The sequence below is a fragment of the Neolamprologus brichardi genome, chromosome 12, assembly GCF_056152115.1.
Source record: "Neolamprologus brichardi isolate AB-2024 chromosome 12, ASM5615211v1, whole genome shotgun sequence".
Taxonomy (NCBI): domain Eukaryota; kingdom Metazoa; phylum Chordata; class Actinopteri; order Cichliformes; family Cichlidae; genus Neolamprologus; species Neolamprologus brichardi.
Window position 1 is genome coordinate 4,147,158 of NC_142115.1, and position 14,716 is coordinate 4,161,873.

Genomic DNA, 14,716 nt, shown 5'->3' on the forward strand with positions numbered 1-14,716 from the left:
TCTTAATTTTTTTTTCTCCCATGTCCCCTACGGGGCTCCGTAGTCTCTAATAGAACCTCTGTAACTTTGCTCTGCTTCACTTCAGCAGCATCAGGTAATGTTTATATGTTGATTTATGTTTTCTTCCGTTTTTGATCTATTGCATACGTACGGAGCCCCGCAGGGGACATGGGAGAAAAAAAAAATTAAGACGGACTCCCGGCTGTAGTAGGTCTCGAGCTAATGGGAAGAATGAGGCTAAAACTTTTGCGAGATCTCGCAAAACTTTTGCGAGATCCCGAGTTTGTTTTGCAAGATCCCGAGTTTGCTTTGCGAGATCCCGAGTTTGCTTTGCGAGATCTCGCAAAAGTTTTGCGAGATCCCGAGTTTGTTTTGCGAGATCTCACAAAAGTCCGTCTTAATTTTTTTTCTCCCATGTCCCCTGCGGGGCTCCGTATCATTCACCCAGCGGTGCAGAAAGAGTTAAATTTCTCTACTGGAGTCCTACCTCATGTGACAAATATGGCCAATGTGATTGGCTGTGCCTTTCAGGGAGCTCTGTTTAGTTTTAGCAGCGGCAAGCCTGCGCTGCGAGGAGGAGAGGAGGATGGCAGCAAAAAGGAAGAACCTGGATATAAGAAAGTATTTTTCAAAGAAACCTGTAAGTCACTTAAAGTCAAGCTCACTCATAAAATGTGTCATAATAACGTTACAGGCTATGCAAGGCTTTGGCCCACATCAGTCTAAAATTGTATGTAACCATGAATAACGTGTTTTGGACTAACTGCACAACAGGCAGCACTATTAGTTATCTCAGTCTCAGAGCAGCATTTCTAATTTTGATTGAAAGTGTCAGAGAAAACAGCAGCCTTGAGCAAGCCAGGATATTAGTTTACAGAGGCTGTTAAAGTTATATGTCTAACGTTAAAATGTTGGTGACACAATAATTTCATCCTAATGGCACTGACGTATTCATAGGGTTAATTTTTGAGACAAAATGTCATGAGGTAGTCATGATTTTGCAAATATCCACCTTGTAGTGCAGTTTGCACAAATTGTTTTAAAAAATGCACTCACCCTACAAACATTACTGATGAGTCAAGATCTGCACAAATTGACAGAAACACTGAAGCAGCTCCACATTTTATTCTTATTGTCATGTATGTCCTATTTGTCAGGTGACAGAATAACCAACACAAAGCTCAGAGAGTAATGGTGACACAAGATCACAGGTGAAATTGGATGATGACTTGATGGCTCATGACTGTATTTGAAGCACATGTGTGACTGCATGTATGTGGAATGTCTCACTGTTATTTATCAGGTGACAGAGGCAGCTCTGCCATATAGCTCGGACAGAGGTGAAGAGGTGATGTCACAGGTGACTGACTGATGATTTGGTGCAACATTGAGTTGTTGTGTGGGACACCAGTAGTCCATGTCTGTTGCTGTAACAGTAGTTCATGTTTAGAATAAAAAATCCCAGCTCACTGATCTGATCGTGGCAATAGTGCCTAAAATGTTGCATAATGTTGCTGAGAGATCTTTTACTCTGTGGTAATCTTAGATGAGTAGTTTTATGGACAAAAACCACCAGGTTGTTCCCTTAGTGCTAATGTGTAGGAGATGTTTGTGTACTATAACTGAAGTAATGATGTTAAGTCCTTAAAGTCATATTCTTTTATTGTCACGACTGTATTTGAAGCTATTTTTATTTTTGTATGATACCTGATTTATATGGAATATGGCTGAAGTCAACTAAAGTCTAAAATACTTAGTCAGTCATTTGTTTAATAGTAATTTAACATATAAAACTATGAATTGTAATTTTAAATGGTTTAAAAGCACGTAGAATAGCATATGTAGGCAAGTATATTTCTCCTTTTATCAAGAAGCAAAGACAAAAAGGGGAAGAAAAAGAAACGGGGCAGGGCTCGGTGGTTGAATCATCCGTCCCCACCAATGTCAAAACCAAATCTACGCCCTTGGCATGAAGATTTTGCATTAAGCTGTATTATGCAGATCACACTGAATTTTATGAAATGGCATATTGGTTTCCTAAAGATGGGGAAAATAGAATTTAGTTACGAGTAGTCATCTTGTAAATAGATGTAGAGAAAAAATACAAACATAATCGCACACTTACACGATGAGACGCGGGTTACGCAGCTCTCAGAGATCTTTTAGCGTTTGCATTTGGATCAGTGCATAATCGTATATGTAATGTGGAAAAAATGTAATAGAAGTTTAAAATGTTACTCACAGTCCAATCTTTGAACAATTCTCGGAGTCTGCGGCCACTGCAGCTTTTGAGAAAGTGCAATTAGGGTCCTCGTCGTCCGACGGGGCAACCTGACATAGCCAGAACTTTACCCCGAACCCTGCCCCCAAACCAAGTATTAGAGCACTTAAGATAGCACAAATTAAAAACCAACACACTTTGGAGCAACAAGGAGAACAAGAGGAGCAATTGAGAGTCGTCTTTGCCCAGCCAACTTTCTCATTGGGGAAGAACTAGGAGTCGCACTTGACTTCTCAGCGCTCTTGTTGAGGGGGCTATCGGGAGTCGTATTTGCACCCTCAACGTCCTCGTTTGACTCAGGCATCGCTGTTTTCTTCTCTGCGTAACCGTCGGTAGTTCACTTCTTCTGAAAGTTTACCGCTTGTTGATTCCCCAGATAGCACAGCTACGTATTGCGCACATAGATCTGCTCTGTGTGGGTACTAATAGGCGCAGCGTGGCGGAGACGTGTGTTTGTTCATTGGTAAGCAGAGGTAGCTGCTACTACTGATGTGCGGATCGATCCTGAAATATCAATTCCTCTGATACCAATCATTTATGTTCTAGAGTCGATTCTCACATTAAAATATTGATATTTTAGTAATTTAGAGTAAATTTGTAGTTTATCATTAACAGGAACACAGTGGAAAGAAACTATAACATTCGGATTGTCTACATTCAAAGGAACTGCTTCCTCTTCCCCCTTTCATAGTCATGTGCGAAATACGGCTGTATAAATGTCTCGCAGCCCCTTGGCGTGCGCACTCACAACAATGGATGAGCGTAATTGAAGTCATGTGCGGACTTATTTTACCTCCACAAACAGCTGAGACCTGCTTTGCGATACATGTGGCAAAAAAGTGCTCCAAGAGTGAGGTGTTGTGGCCATACTAGGGAGACATTAAAAAGGGCTGTTGGGGGGTAAATACATTTTACAGGGTTTATTTAGTGGAGTGGAGTGGTGGAGTGAAACTGCTGTCTGCTCCTTGCTATCTAAAATATAACCGGGCGCTGACGTAAACACTCGACCGTCTCACACTTCTGTTTAATCATTTTCTGTTTGATGTTTATTCAGCTGTGTGAAAACCCCAGAGGAACCCTCCCGAGGGATTAATAAAGTTACATTTAATTTAATCTAATAACTTTAATCTCAGCCAAGCCGATTTTCTCACGAACAAATAAAACACTGAAAAAGCCAAACAATAACATTTTAAGTTATCAAAGTGACTTATATATCATGTTTAACCCGAGTAGCGAAAGACCGCGGGGGTTTGAAGACGATGTGTCGGTCGGCTCAGATATTTGAAGTTTACACAGCTACATTCTCACCTGAAAATATGTTTAAAAGTTTTTTTGCGACCCAGAAAGAGAAATCAGAGTAATATTAAAACTAAGTCGCAGCGAGTGACCCCTCATGGGACTCTCCTCAGCTCTTTCTGGGATAGTGGCGCAGCTGCCCCTCTGTTGGTCTCTTGTGTTCTGAGGGCCTCCAGATGTCTGGAGTTTTGATCTCCTCCATACCTGCTTCATGCCCTGGTGGACGGGGCTGTGGCCCCCCCACACCCTCTAACAGATCATTACATGTAGGAACCTTTTAAAAACAAGCGCGTTCATGCTCACAGGTGTACACACGGGTGCTCACACACACAAACTACACTCTTTTGGCTCCTACCTTAAAGCACACTGTGCGCTGTCGATCTTACGTGCTGCACAATAATGTTTAACATTTAGTATTTACTGTTATATTCCCATAGATCATCATGATGTTGTTTATTCTATTGCTCTAGTCTTCTTCTGCTTGTTTTCTTTTTTTCTCAACAGGTGATCCAAGAAAAGAGAAAAAAAAAGACAAAGGTGATGAAACAGATTTTCATTGTCTCTTCTCTCTATCTCTTTTCTCCTTTTTCTTTCCCTCTCCTTCTGTTAACTTTCTTCTGAACTTTTCTTCTTGTTTTTCTTTCCCGTCCCCGAGTCCAGTCTGGCCTGATTACAATAACTTAGAATAAAAATAGCTAATAAAGATCAAATAAACTATGACAATCAAGTGGACCAGTATAGCAAAAGGCCCACTTGGGAAAGTAAATCTGTTGGGCATTTTTCTTGGCCTTCAGACAATAATTCTGATTGCTACAGTGCCAGACAGGACACACAAAAAAAAACTATGTCGCTGCCACCATTGTTGGAAACTGGAATTGGCTGGGCCGCGCTATGAATTCTGGGATATGGTTTTTCAATTTTGTTGTCCTGGAAAATCGGGAAAAATTCGGGAGAATGTTGGCTCCGGGAGATTTTCGGGAGGGGCACTGAAATTCGTTATTCTCCCGGAAAAATTGGGAGGGTTGTCATTCTGAGAGAGAGAACAGCCACATCTCCTATCTACCTGTGGTAAACGCGGTGCAGGGGCCTGTCCTTCCCTGATGGTTCCCTTTCTTTCTCAGGTTTCTTATAGCTGAAGTATTTACTAAGCACACGATCAGTTTTGGTCATCTTCTTGAGATACTTCTGCATCTCTGTTGTTTCATCCTGGATGGTGTTTCTGACACTTACTAGTCCTCGGCCTCTTTCCTTTTATTTAGCCTATCGTCTCAGGGTGCTGGATTTGGAGTGAAACCCTGTCATGCATGGTAAATAAATTGCTTGTTTGGACGTCAGTGGCTTCTATCTCATTCTTTGGCCAGCTTATTCTCTCAAATAATCTGATCACTCGCAGGGCATAGGTGTTGATTGCCTGGATCTTGTTCTTCCTATTCAGTTGACTAAGCTAGCACTTACCTTACTCTGTGGCGCAGGGATGGGCAACTCCAGGCTTCAAGGGCCGATGTCCTGCAGGTTTTAGATGTGTCCTTTGTTGTGTTGGGTTCTTCAATGAAGACTACTGCTCAAGCGATAACGTGGAGCAACATATTTTTAATAACGTTTCTCAAGGCTGTTTCCTTGCCAATCCATTTCTTGTTTTTGTGAGTAAGTACGGCTGCCTATTGGCGCATGCATATACAATCAATATGGATTACACCACATCCCCCTTACCAAAGTTAGGTTGGTACATTCTTTCACTCTTCTAACACAAACGTAGCTGCATAATATCTTTTCCCAATACAAACTGTGATGGCTGCACTTACAGCCACACAGTGGTAATACCCACCATGTTAGTGTAGAGGCTTATAAGTAACATCGCATTCACATTTATTTTTCTTTAAATATAGGAATTAATTTACAGGACAATAAACAACTGGTTTTTGTTTAGAGTTCATTCACATATCCACATAACACTGCATTCTAAAATAAGTGCGCACATTTTAGTTTACACTGTTATGTATGATTAATCTTTTGTTTTCTGAGTTACCTTAGTTGCAGCTGTTCCAGTCCCTTGATTAAGGAGCCAAGAGGTGGAAAAGGGGCGGAGCGAGCTTTAAAGGAAGACTGCAAATTGGTTCATGCCATAACTCGGGACCATGGGGGGGAATTGGAGTTCATTATGTTAGGTTTAGTTAGGTTTTGTGTGTTTTACCCCTTCTCGTGTTTTTTGTGAGCTGATCAGCCACTATTTAAGTTTCCCCTTTGTCTCATTAAGTTCGGTCAGTTTGTTTGAGTTATCAGTAGTGTTGTCAACTTTGAGTAGAGTTTTGTTATTTTGACCTCTTTTATGGGCCCAAGATTTTGATTCTTTTTGCATGATTTAACCAATTGTGTTTTTTTGGGTTAAATAAAAATCATTTTTTTGGACTTTAACCTGTGCCTAAGTTTCCTTCACTGCTCGGTCCATCACACAAACATACCCCTGCTTGTCAGGAAACACAAACCTTCCCTGTCTTAACCCATGTTAAACTCCTTTTTTCCTTTTTTTTTTTTTTTTAAACATGCAATGCTCATAAACAAAACTTAGCATTTCTAAATATGAACTGTTTTTTATTTCCAACAATTAGCTTTACAGATCAAGTCTTTTTGGTTTAATCACTTCCCTACCAGACCTGGTTCAAACTACACCTGGTGTATGGGGTGTGCTTTGCTCAGGAACAGTCTCTGTAGGAGTGGACTGGATCTGCTTTGCTTTGGTTTGAGCCTCTGTTTGTGGGATCAGCACGAGATGACTGCGGTTCCTTCTGATTGTCCCTTGAGGTCTGCTGATGATGTATGATCATGGAGTTGGGTGGACTGATGTCACTGTGCCTTGTGCTTTTGCATCCATGATCCAGACTTGTTGCCCTGTTAACAATTTTTCCAGGTCCTTTGTTCTATGTCTTTTGTTAAAACACTTGGTTTGTCTCATCCTGTTCTCTCTCTCAGAATGACAAATCTGCTGAAAATCAGGCAGACATGGCTCTAAAGTTTCAGGAAGCATTGGCAAAGTAGTACGAAGTCTGTGCCCCATGAGAAGTTGAGGTGGGCTGTAGCCATTCGCCAGTGCTGTTTTCTGTAAGCCAGCGATGCTTTGTATGGATCGCTGGCCTTTTTGAGGAGATTCTTGATGGTCTGGACGCCTCTCTCCGCCTCGCCGTTGCTCTGAGGGTATCTGGGACTACTTGTTACTCTCATGCTCAAAACAGCAGTCCTTTGCAAAGTCTTCCATGGCTTGACATGCAAATTGTGGGCCATTATCCATAATCAGTGTTTCAGGTATTCCATGACGTGCAAATATTGACTTTAAATGCACAATCACATCAGGATGAACGAGTTGGGCTAAGATGAGCAATCTCACCATACCTCGAGAAATAATCCACTACCAACAAATAGTTTTTGTCCTTTAGTGTGAACAAATCCACTCCCAACTTCTGCCATGGCCTCTCAGAGAAACATGTGGGCATAAGAGGTTCCCTCACATTGACTCTTCCCTGTATGCACAGCCTGCACTTAAGGACAAGTTCACTGATCTGATTATTTAAGCCTGGACACCACACTGCTTGTCAGGCACGTTCTGACACTTAACTACACTTTGGTGACCCTGGTGTATTTGGTCCAAAACTGCAGGTAAGAATTTTGTGTACACTCAAAACTGCTCTTTCTGACCAGTAGTGTTTTATTACTCCCTGCAGCTGGTTCCTGTCCGGCCAACCCTCAGCACAGAACTTCATGACTTGGGAACAGACACTGTCAGACTGTAGCTGCTCACGGAGATCTGCAAGATACTTGCTGCTAGTAGGAAGGCCCTCCAGCACTGTGTCAACGTAAATATCAGTGTCCTCTATAAGATCATTGTCTCTGGGCATCACACTGTTTGTCAGCGGTAAACGCGAGAGCGTGTCGGCTGTGGTGAGGCTTGCGCATGCGAAATCTCTGTATCTGCGGTAAAAGCAAATCCAAGGCTTGCCCTCCGAGTAGACTCACGAGTGGCTTGTGGTCAGTCTCAAGCTCAAAGTGTAGCCCCAGAATGAAGTCATTGAATCTTTCACAGGCCCAAGTGAGTGCCAGCGCTTCTTTTTCCAGCTGAGCATAGCGCTGCTCTGTGGGCGTCAATGATCGTGAGGCATAAGCAACTGGTGACCACACGTCATTGTCTTTCTGTAGCAAAACCGCCCCCAACCTGTGAGAAGAGGCGTCTGCTGAGATCTTTTGGGGCTTGTTTGGGTTGTAAAGCTGCAGTACTGGAACGGATTACACTTGTCATTTTAAACTGTTAAATGCTTTATTTGCTCAGGCCGCCAGTACCACACGTTTTTAGTTGAAAGCAAGTCTCTCAGTGGCTTGTCTTTTTCGGAAAGGTTTGGAATGAGTTTCCCAAGCTAGTTCACCATTCCAAGGAAGCTCCTAAGCTCGCTGATGGTGCTTTGCTCTTTCATATTCTGCACTGCATTGGTTTTGTCAGGGTCAGGACTCACACCTTCTGATGACACATCAGACAGCGTGGAGTCTCATTTTGTGCTCCTCTTTTGTGGATCCCCAGACCAGGATGTTGTCCATGTGGCACACGACTCCCGCGAGGCTGTCACTTCCATCACCATCATGTTTTGGAAATGCTCTGATGCACTGGAAATGCCAAACGGCAAATGATTGAAATGGTATCTACCAAATGGCGTAATGAATGTGGTGAGGAGAGCAGATTCTTTGGACAGGGGTATTTGCCAAAATGTTAGCATCGAGCTTGGAAAAATATTGCGCACCTGTAAGCATTCCTAGTGTTTGGTCTGCAGAGGGGAGGATATATCTTTCATGACACACTGACTCATTTAATGATCATGTCCACACAGATGCGGACTTTCTCTTTGTCCTTTTTGGGGGCTACGACCATGCCGCAGCACAATAATCACACAACCGGCATAGTAACTCCAACTTTAATGATCGCCTTCTTTCATACAACTACAGAAAAAACTGACCCTCCAAACTTCTACGTCCCCTTTCTCGCCTGCGGGTAGCCATGCCTCCCCACAGGACACTTGTGCAGTAGGACACTCCATTTCGTTCTCCCAGGAAAAGAAAACAGATTAGTACAATATTTTTTTCCTTTTTGAACAATATAACAGCTTAACATAATATAACACTCTACACTAGCGTTTCAAAAAATCATTTTTTTATGTGTGTTATTTTTGTTTTTTTAGTCATTAGTCCTTTCAGTCTTTCAGTTGCCATTCCACTTCTCTCAGGGCTCTTAGCAGTCCAAGTGCTGATGTTCCCACACTGTAAAATGTAATTCTAGATGTTTGTTATTTCAACATATTATTCTATATCAGTTTGACGATAGATGACTGAAGTTGTTGTTATAACATAGAATTACAAGTTAAAAACGTCCCAATTACACCAAAAAAAGCTAACTTGAAAACTCATGTCCAGCTAAATCAGCAACTTATGTGAACTTGACAATGTGGGTAAGTTGAGCACAGCAGGATTCAAAACTGTCCCACGTGACTGCTATCGAGGTGCATGGGGAATTGGCGGTTAACGACATGGTCACTTTACTTGGACGTTTTCTAATTGTCTTCTTTGGAATATGCTTTCAAGGTGAGTAACATTGGTTATAACTATAAGGAAAGAGAGCTACAAAAGTTGGAACATGTTTTGAATTTATGGCATGACGTGGGTTTTCTCTTTTGCCGAAATGTTTGCTTTAGCTAATGTAACTTTAGCCGACAAGGTCCAGCTTGTGTGTCATGACCAAACTTGACCTAATAAACTGACATATGGCCTTTTTTATGGGTTTAATGTGGCACTGACCAAATCACAAGTATTGTGCCGCTAGCTTTAAGGTTGTGCACTCAACCACTGTTGCGATATTAGCAAGCTAACTCAGCTAATTAATAAAGCTTATTTCATATTGTCTCTGTACTTGTAAATTTCTTTCAAGTTCACAGGTTGTTGTATTTTGGTGGAAGTTCATTTTGGCAATATTTCCAATAACTGACTGGGTTCAAATATAACTTTTTGGCAGGACTGCTATGCTTGTTGTCATCTGTTTACCCCTATGTAATCACTTAAGTTGTTATTAACTGCTGCATGCTAAGCTGCAAGAGTGCACTGAGGATTGAGACAAAACATGGTCTACAAACCAGCATTATATTAGTTTTTATCAGATAGTCAAAGGAGCTTGCAAAGAAAAAGCGTCTGGACTTCTTTAAGTTGCTTGAAACATGACCTGGATGTTTCTGGACTACAATGACCTGGATGACTGAGAACCTTCACAGACATATTTTTATCAGATAGTCCTCCAGTGTGTTTATTTTTTGCTTTAATTATATTGTGCAGTTATTTGTTACCCTGAAATGCTTTATGCTTAACAACAGCTCTATTTTGACTTATTTTTGAACTCTTGTGATCAGTATGACTAGATTGTGTGAGTTTCCATACTAAAAGAGCTGTAGTGATAAAATAATTGGCATAAGAGACACTGATTTTTGGCATGGTATAGAAGTTTGCTTGTTTTTTTGTTGTTGCATAATTTACCTTTTAATTTAACTGCATTCCCTGTATTGTAAGAAAACTAACATTGTTTATATGTCAGAAAATTAGCAAACATGAATAAATGGCGAAAACAAAATAATTACAACATATATTTTTATTTTACTTATTTTAGGTCTGTGAAGCCAAACTTGATGCTGGGGATTTATTTTTGTCAGTGGAGTCAAATGGTAAGTTACAATTTGTGCATTTTGCCATACTGGAAACACCACAGATTATATTGTAACTTAATAGCTCTGTAGAACAAATGATATAAAGATTGTAGTGTCAGGGTACTTCTTAAGAAGTAATATTGCACTATTGATAATTGCATGCAGGTGGCATAAACTAAATATTCAGACGTGCTACCAACAAATGATTCATTAACAAAAGCAATGGAGCAGACTGTTTAGGTTCTTGTGGTTGTAATAACATCCATAACTGAAGGTTTGTCATTAATTTGTTTTCACAGGTCTAGATGATCACATCTGACTTTAAATGATGGACTTGCAAACTTTGCACTCTTTTGGGTAAATTGCTGTCCACTACATATACACAGAATGTGCACATTATTTCAGATATAAACAGGGAGTATGTAATGGACTTGCTGGCTTTAATGTAAAAAGCCTGTTGTGTAACTTTAATGAGGCAGTTGGACTAAAGCAATATGTTGCTCATCAAGGTAAACATCTGAGGAATAAGGAAACTGTTACTTGTCCTTTTACTCAGTGTTCTTTTAATCACACGTTTACTAAAGTTTGACATCACATAAGTCATTTTCACAATCATTCTACTTTAAAAGATATCAAGACAGAGCTTATTGTTCTCTGAACTTCCTTGTTCGCTGAACGGCAGGTAAAGTGCATCTTTTTGTTTGTTTGCTTTTGTGTGTTTGTGCTTTCTCTAATGGTCCTCAGATGACGGTTTGCTTAAATTTGGGTCTCAAAGAATAGTTTTTTTATTCTGCCTGTACTCCCCACCCCTCTTCTTCTATTGCTCAGGTTGAAGCAGAATTTGCCCGCCTTACATCTGTTGACCTGAAAGGGTTCCTTTTTGCTGTGCTTGACCATTATGGAGAGGTTCGTGGAGCTGTACAAAATCAAGAGCGGCATAGGAGGGCTAACTAGGCTCATAAAATGCTTCGATGATGATGTTAATGTTCAACTGCGAAATCTAATCCTTTGTTTAAGTTTTAGGTTATCCAGTTCAACTGATGAACTCATTGAAAGAAAGCTGATAAGTAAAGTCTGTCATCATATTTCACAACTGGACATTTAGTTTGGTAACTTTTACAGAATCTGTGTATATTGGTGGTAGGTTGGATATCATATTCTGCTTGAATGTCCTGATAAGCCTGATTCAAAATCTCCAATGATAATCACATATTGATGGAATTATGTATCAAAAAGCTGTGAATTTGGAGCTGTCTACATGCTTCATAAACACTGTTTAAAAAGTGTTTTTGTTTTCTTTTTGACTTCTTTGACCAGAGCCCTACACAAAGGAAGAGGACAGAGGGCCTCATTTTCTAAAGAAAGATCCCTCACACACTCTCAAGACTGCGAAGGTTAGCATTGTTTCTTTTAGTAAATTTCATAATGACAGCACCACAGTGGATTTTAAATTAAACATGTGGCATCTATGAAACAGTAGATGCCACATGATAACATGTGTACTTCTTCCTCACCAAATGTATTATTACAAGATCTTTAACACTGGAGATGGTCTGGGTTTCAGAGAAACTAACTGGCAAGCTAGCATTGATATTATTAGTGTCTTGTGTTTATTCATGTCTTCACCAGGGTCTTTGACATTTCGCTGCTGTACTGTTCACTTCAGCTTTTCGTTTGATTTCTCACATTGTATATTGTAATGGCAGAGATATTAGGATATTTAAGGGCCTGCAGTGGCTGCTACAGCTGTGGGGGGCAATACTTTGGAGAAATGTCCTGGACCCTGGAAAAGAGACTGGGTAAGCAATTAAAGGTTACTGGCCCAGAGTCATTGGGCAGCTGGGTAAAGGTGGATGTTGATATTCAGTGCCAATTATGCAACCTGTTCAGCCATGTCTATATGCTCTTTTTTCATGCTGTTAATATAGGGGGGGAAATAAACTTTAATCAATAAACTGATTAAAGGAGCATTGTCTATGGAGCCACAATCTGATCCTGTAGTGTAGCTGCAGTTTGTACATTTCATGTATTCTCAGCCAGATTTGGTTTAGAGCACAGCCAATATTTAGCACAAGTAAATTTAAATTCACACACCTGGTGATGGCAAGCTACATTGTAGACATGCTCAGTTATTTATGAACATGGTCTTTGTTTAAAGCAAGAAATGGATTTGTAACATGGGGGTGCATATCTCATTCTGAAAAAACTTTAACAACTAATAAGTGTTACCCAAAGCCAATCAGCATCATCCAAGGCATCAGTATGGCTCTTCTTTGGAAAGACATGAATTCTTAAGCACGAGGGATATTGTGTAATTGTAATTGTGTAATTTTATATATTTTTTTGTCTTTGAACCCTTTTATAACCGACAGGTATTGAAGACACGTTTTCTAAGAGGATGAAAGTTGGCATTGTGATGGTGAAAGAAGAAGACATCATCGATGTGTTGGTTGTCCTTGAGGCAGCAGTAATCCTGTCTAATCTGAGGGATGTCTCAAGTGCCATTTCCATGCTGATGGGTCTTCTTTTTGCCCTCAACATAGACTATCCAAAGGAACTTAAGGATATCTTTGAAGTCATTCAGAACGTCCTAATGAACATTGGTGGAAGGCAGTGCATCTCACTAGTGCAGGGTCTAAGAAACAGACTCTTGCTCACAGCATACAATTGCCTTAGTGTTAAGGACAGTTTTTATTTTACTGTTTGTTTGTTTTTTATTCTTGCAAGTTCTCATTCTCACTTTTGTATGTCACTAAATGACTACACTTTACATTCCAGATTAGACAATTGCTCATTTGTTCATTGTTTAAGAAACTTATGTGAACAACAATATAATGGTGGACTCTGCAGATGCTTATCTCATGCAACTCAGTAGTTTTTCCTTTGTTTTGCAGTTGAGCAGACTCAAACTAATGTTTCTGAAATATTCATCTTATCAAATGTTTCAGAAGCATGTACTCATTTTCAGAGATGTTGGTTCTGTGGAATTTGTTGCAATTGTAAACGAAGACAAATATAAGAGTTTGATGTCTTAGTTGTTATAAACTGATCTTTACTGTCACTTATCAAAGGTTTTGTACTATTTTAATATTTCAAGTTTTATGCTAACAGGTGTGACTGAGCACAATGAAGTTTAAAATTTTTGCAAATGTAAAGAATAACTTTTCTAAAATAGCAAGTGTCCCGTTGATACATTACATTAATGCAGACTTTATGTTGTTGCTTCACAAGAATCACTACTGCTCCTAGAGTATTGGTCAGAATTTAATCTTCACCCAAACTGGGCTCAAGACCAAGTTCAAATTTATTGTTTCACAGCGAGCAACTTTTGAGTTTTGATGGATTGTGAGCCTGATGAGCTACGTCACTGATTTTTCTGTTTCTCAGATGACTAAGATGGCACAATAAATGTTGAATGTTGGGTGCTCATGAGTAATTATCTTGTCATGTTCTTAAAACAAACTTTCTGCCTGAAATGATCAGATACACTTTAATGGAATCTGTGGGTTTTTATTTCTTTCTGTAAACAACAGAAAATTAATTTAAAGGAATGTAGATATTTAAACCTGAGATCTAAGATAAACCTAACAGGTAGTTTTGCTGAAATGGATGTTAGAAAGCTAAAAACAAAAACAAAAAACCCCCCAAAAAACTTAAGATGTTCAATACACATTTTTCTTTACATCCAGTCAATCAACTCTGATAATTAAAATGAAGCTGATTTACGAGCTCACTCAGCTACCTTAAGGAGCTCAGTTAATTAATAAACTTAAATCAACTTAGCTAACAGATTATGTTAGTTAAGCTAAAATAGATTCCTAAGTTAAAAGAAGTACTAAAGTATTTGCATTAACTAAAAAACCCAAGTCAACTGAACTAGGACAAGAGTTTAAACAATAGATTATTTTAATTTATCTGAAAGGGTTTTCCCAAGTAAAAATTACAATTAAAGGAGTTGAACTGACTAACAAATCTCAGTCAACTAAACTAAGACGAAAGTTTAGACAACGTGATTTTTCATTAAGATAACAATTGGTTGTGTTACAAGAACAATTTATTTATATATATTTCTTGACTTAACTTAAATTTTTAAGGCAGCCCTTTACCTGATATTTTTAAGTTGAAACAACAAGTTATATTTTACAGTGCACTTTTGTCAGGCAGTTAGCAAGCTGCTCTTTGGTAGATGTCCATATGCTGTGCTGAACAGTCCCTATGTGCATAAGTTCTTTGTTGCTACTGATGTTGAGCCACAGCCTCTTCTCAGTTATAGATTTTGTGGACTTGACAGCATCAAGAAGGGAATGGTTGTCTGTTACACAGACGATAGGGAAGATGTTGTGTGTACCATCACCAGCGTTGGTCAAGTTACTTGAAAAAAGTAATCAGTAACTAATGTCTGATTACTTCCCCCAAAAAG